Here is a 5,364-nt window from a genome sequence, read left to right as displayed (position 1 = left end):
CATGGCAGCAAGGAGGTCTCTAAGTAAGACATTCACATTCCTTTCTAATGAGTCAACTTTCCACCCCATAGCAATATCAGATGTCTTTTAAATCACGCAAAGAGAAGCTCTATGCTAGAGGAAATGACCTGCGGTGCCTTGAGTTTATCTTGGGTTTAGCCCTTTTGTCCTTTTATAACTACACTGGGAGCAGTTAGTGATACTACCACTGTGTTTGATCTAAGATTCTTGAATCAAGAAATAAATTTAATTTGAAAATAATTTATCTAAAAAGCTAGAATATTACAATATTGATGCTTATAGATTCTTAAATATGTCATTAATAGTTATTTCAAAATTGCTTAAGTTGGTTAACTGGTTAACCTAAAGAAACTTAATGTTCTACCCGTTAATGTCTTTTGTTTGAATCTTTACCCCAATTTGTGCAAATTAACTTTAATTTTTATTATCTATATTTTTTTCTTGAAATTATTTTGTCTCATGTAAAAAGATATTTAATTAATTTACTCCTACTAGTGTATGAATTGTTTGACCATCTTGCATATACAATTTGCTTCCTTACAAAACAAAATGATACATTTTGTGGTGGTGTCTGTTATTCCAGGCCTTGGCTATGTAGAATGCGATGCTAAAATCATACAGTGACAGATAAGAAAAGAAAAAAGAAGGGAAAGGCAAATGTGCGTGACAATGTATTTCTGTAAGCATCCAATAAGCCCTCAAAAGGCAAAAATCAAATAAAGAGCTTGATTATTATTTTCCCCTCTGTCTCAATTGAATCAACATCAGCCAGTTGACTGAGGTAGACACAATGGCAAGCCACAGTCAACCGTCTATTTGGCTCCCTGAAGAATCGTCATCTCTGGTTGAGATCATATCCACTGGTTTATATGACAGTCCTACTTCACTTACTTCAGTAAGTGTTAATCTAATTTAAGCCTGGACAAGATAGTTCATCCAAATACGATAATGGTACAAATATCCTTTCCCCCATCCTTCACAGTACTTTTTACTGTCTTTGCTAGATTTTATGCATAATACATTTTTATACCTCCAGCATTCACTTTTTAGTAATTTAGTTGTACTTGGAATAACATGAGGCATTACTGCAAGTTTGCATTCTGAAGTAGATCTTTCATATATAAGAACTCTAATTTAAAATGTCAGGATTGCAGTCATTAAAACTGTTTACCAATATTCTGTTCTCTCATTCCTCGGGCACCTGGCAGCAGTGTGCTTCTTCACTTCCATAGATGTTGTCATGTAATTTGCTTTGGCCAGTGAAATGTGAGCAGAGGGAACTGTCCGACTTTGTGGAAGTTTTATGAGCCAGTCTGTCCTTCACCATATTCCCCTTTCTCTCTGCTTCTATGACTATCAGTGTCCCATCAGCGTGGGTCTTAGAGCAAAGGCAATAGACGCAGAGCAGACAGAGAACATGAAGGAAATTAAATGTACTATTTTTTATTCCACTGTGATTTAGCTATGGGTTAAAGCTATGGAACCTGGCTGCATTGACTGACAGACTTGAAGAACTACCAAAGTTTGAAGTCCATTTCCCAGATTAAGAATATATTTGGATTAAAAAAAATAAAATAATATGAATAGATTTTTCTAAAATATGTAAACTGGATCTTCCTCGTAGAGCAATTCTAGAAACAATACTTTCCATACTGATTTGTTTATGACCAGATACAGGTTCAGCCATGTGAAATTGCCTGTATTTGACCAGTTTTTAATGTAAAAATGGCAACTTCATACAGTTTACCTAATAAATGTCCTGATGATACTACATTGTTTTGTGTATCTAAGGGAACTACACATTTTGTTTTAGTAAGTTGATTGCTGAATAGAAATAAGATTACTCACATCTAGTATTTGCTTAGAGTGTAATCTTATTTCATTAATGCCTTATGTTTAGGACATTAAAAAAGTTAGGCCAAATAACACAGTGTTATTAACAAACATTTGTCTTTTGCAGACATGATCTAATGCATTTTTTAAAGTTTTTGTTTTTTAACATGCTAACCATTGCTTGCTTTAGGACACATTCCTGAGGTCATACACAACATTTATCACACTTAAAATACTATGACACAGGCTATTTTGTTGGTTTTGAAGTTTTTGCCAATGAAAAATCAGATAACTAATTAGCCAATATGGCTTATCATGTTAAATTTACCCACTAAGAGAGCTTTCAAAATGATTAAAATGCAATTTTTTATCCTCAGATAGGGAACATTTCCATTAAAAAACAACACACATAAAATATTTGACTATTACTCAGATTTTTAATTATTGAACTATTATGCCATTAGGGAAAACCCAAATCCACTACACTGAAATACCTTACAAGAGGAATATTCAAAAATGTTTCACTCAGTTTACTCTTACTTGGTTTCAGAAGTGTACCAAATTAAAGTCAAATTTGAGGTTCTAGTTCTACATGCTTTAGAAAAATGTGACTTTCTGGTTTAAAGAAATGAAGTTCAAGAATGATTTATAAAACTTTAGAATTTCCAGATGTAAATTCTCATAAAGCTCTTTGGATATCAAATGTATTTACCAAATACTTTGATGAGTTAAGTGTAAATGAATCAGTAACATAAGGATTAAATTTCTCCACAAATACACAAGAGCCTAAAAAACTAGGAAAAAGAGTGCCTTGGCAGAATTCAACTGGGTCTTGTCAAATCCAAAGAGTTTCAAAACTATGTCTTGAAATTTTCCCAAAACTGAAAACTCACTATTTTTGATATTTTTTTGTTACAAATCCAAATTGAATATTGTTTCCAAGTTCTATTAGTGGTAAACAAATTAAAAGTGATTAGGACCATGGCCACAAATTCACTTCCATAAATAATTTCTTGTAACATCAACAGCTTCATCACATCATTTTTCTATAAATAATGTTTCCTAGAGTTCTAAGAATTAAAAGTAGAGGAAGGTGATCAGAAGGTACAAACTTCCAGTTAAAAGACAAATAAGTACTACGGATGTAACGTATCACGCGATGACCATAGTTTACACTGCTGTATGAGATATAGGAAAATTGTTAAAGGAGAGATCCTAAGAGTTCTTACCACAAGGAAAATGTGTTTCTTTTTTTCTTTTCTTTTCATTGTATCTATATGAGATGTTGAATGTTAACGAAACTTATTCTGGTAATCATTTCACAACATATGTAAATCAAACCATTATGCTATGCTGTACACCTTAAACTTCTACAGCAATGTTTGTCAATTATTTCTCAATAGAACTGGAAAAATATGAAAAAATCCTGAATTTCAGTAAATAACAAAAGTAAAAATAGAAAACAATCTGGCTCCACTGGTTCTCAAATTTTCTGTTATCAGTAATATTTTCACAGTGCTCTGAGGCCAAAATAAATCCTTAACAGTTTTATTTATTAAGTAGCTAGGTCTACACAACGTAATAAGTTGTAATATTCCAAAACTTTAGAATCATTTCTTTCGGCGCACCACTGAAAATCTTGGTGTCTCCATGGGCTGCCGCCCTGCTCAGTGTTAACCATACGGTAAGAACAAGCCGTATCCCAAAATCTTGCTCTGCTGAGGTGTCCCTGATGCCAAGATCTGCATCTTTGACCTGGGGTGGAAGAAGGCAAAAGTGGATGAGTTCCCTCTCTGCAGCCACATGGCGTCAGATGAATATAAGCAGCTCTCCCCTGAAGCCCTGGAGGCTGCCCTTATTTGTGCCAACATGTACATAGTGAAAAGCTGTGGCAAAGATGATTTTCACATCCGAGGATAGCTCCAGCCCTTCCACAGCACCCACATCAACAGGATGTCGTCCTGTAAGGCATGCGGGGTGCCTTTGGAAAGCCCCAGGGCACAGTAGCCAGGGTCCACGTTCGCCAAGTCATCATGTCCATCCCTACCAAGCCGCAGAACAAGGGGCATGAGATTGAGGCCCTAGGCAGGGCCAAGTTCAAGTTCCCTGGCCACCAGAAGATCCACATTTCCAAGAAATGGGGCTTGGCTAAGTTTAATGCTGATGAATTTGAAGACGTGGTGGCGGAAAAGCGGCTCATCCCAGATGGCCGTGGGGTTAAATATATCCCTAATTGTGGCCCCCTGGACAAATGGTGGGCTCTGAACTCATGAGAACCTTGGCACTGTCCCCTCCCTATTCATGCCCACTGATAAAACCTACTTCCTGTCATAAATAAATAAATAAATAAATAAATAAATAAATAAATAATAAATTCCCAAAATTCAGTACTCATATGCAAAACCACTACATATAAATTAAAAAATAATATTTTATTTCATTCTTAAGTACTACACTCACTTATTAACAGGTTATATGTACCCAGTTGGGTCCCACAAACTCCTCAATCCTTGAAATCTCATTTACATCGCCACCTCAATTCTTGTTCTGATTTTCTAATAGTATTTGACTTTTATTACAGAAAAAAATAGAAAACCCAGGTTCATAAAGATATAACATCATTGAGAGGAACGTAACATGATCTCACATTAAAACTGTGAACTACCTTGACCTAATAGTTCAGATGGTGGCCAAAAGATGTTGAGTGTTTCTACATTTTGGGGGAAAAATTTAAAATATTCCATGTCATCTCCATGGCTTCACTATGACTTTCCAGGGTGCCTCAGGACACAGTTCGGGAGCTGTGGGTTTTAAGAATTCCCTTATCTTACAACCATTTCAGGATTTTGAATAGCAACTTATTTATAACCAAGCAAGTATTGCCAAGAGTGAAATCTAATATTAAGAAAAACTAATTAGCTTTATTGAACCTTAATAACAGTACTTTATAATGCATTATAATATATTCTTATATCTAAAAAATAGTTTTAACAAATTCAGAAAATAATACAGTCATTGGAACTTAGGTTTTTCATAACATAATAGAGTTTACTTTGAAGGAATGTTAACTAAAAATTCAATAGAATTTTTTCATTTTTTGTAAAACTGAAAATATAGGTATTGTTTGTGTTAGAAAGGAATTTTTTCTTTCCCTTTTTTAAAAAAATATTTTGTTTATTTATTTGACAGAGACAGTGAGAGAGGGAACACAGCAGGGGGAGTGGGAGAGGGAGAAGCAGGCTCTCCCCTGAGCAGGGAGCCCGATGCGGGACTCGATCCCAGGTCGCCAGGATCATGACCTGAGCCGAAGGCAGACGCTTAACCATCTGAGCCACCCAGGGGCCCTAGAAAGGAATTTCAAGGTAAGGTTTTTTAAAGTTGGTTTAGCATTATTTTATTAAATTTTAAACAGTTTAACATTAGAGTATAGAACATAGTATGTTAGGGGAAAAAACGAAATAACATTTGTTCATCCTGATGTTCTATACATGAATTATGTCTAAAAAAAAA

At 34.9% G+C, this 5,364-nt stretch overlaps 1 pseudogene; it reads left to right on the top strand.

Annotated features, from left to right (window-relative positions):
• Window positions 1-3,504: 3,504 nt before the first annotated feature.
• On the top strand, window positions 3,505-4,127 carry LOC112825941 (large ribosomal subunit protein uL16-like; annotated as a pseudogene).
• The last annotated feature ends 1,237 nt before the right edge of the window (window positions 4,128-5,364 follow it).

This window comes from Callorhinus ursinus, unplaced genomic scaffold (assembly GCF_003265705.2).
Source record: "Callorhinus ursinus isolate GAN/ISIS: 27379988/994484 unplaced genomic scaffold, GSC_fseal_2.0 scaffold4, whole genome shotgun sequence".
NCBI classification, from domain to species: Eukaryota; Metazoa; Chordata; class Mammalia; order Carnivora; family Otariidae; genus Callorhinus; species Callorhinus ursinus.
Note: the sequence above shows the minus strand (reverse complement) of the source record. Positions and strands in the feature narration are given on the sequence as shown.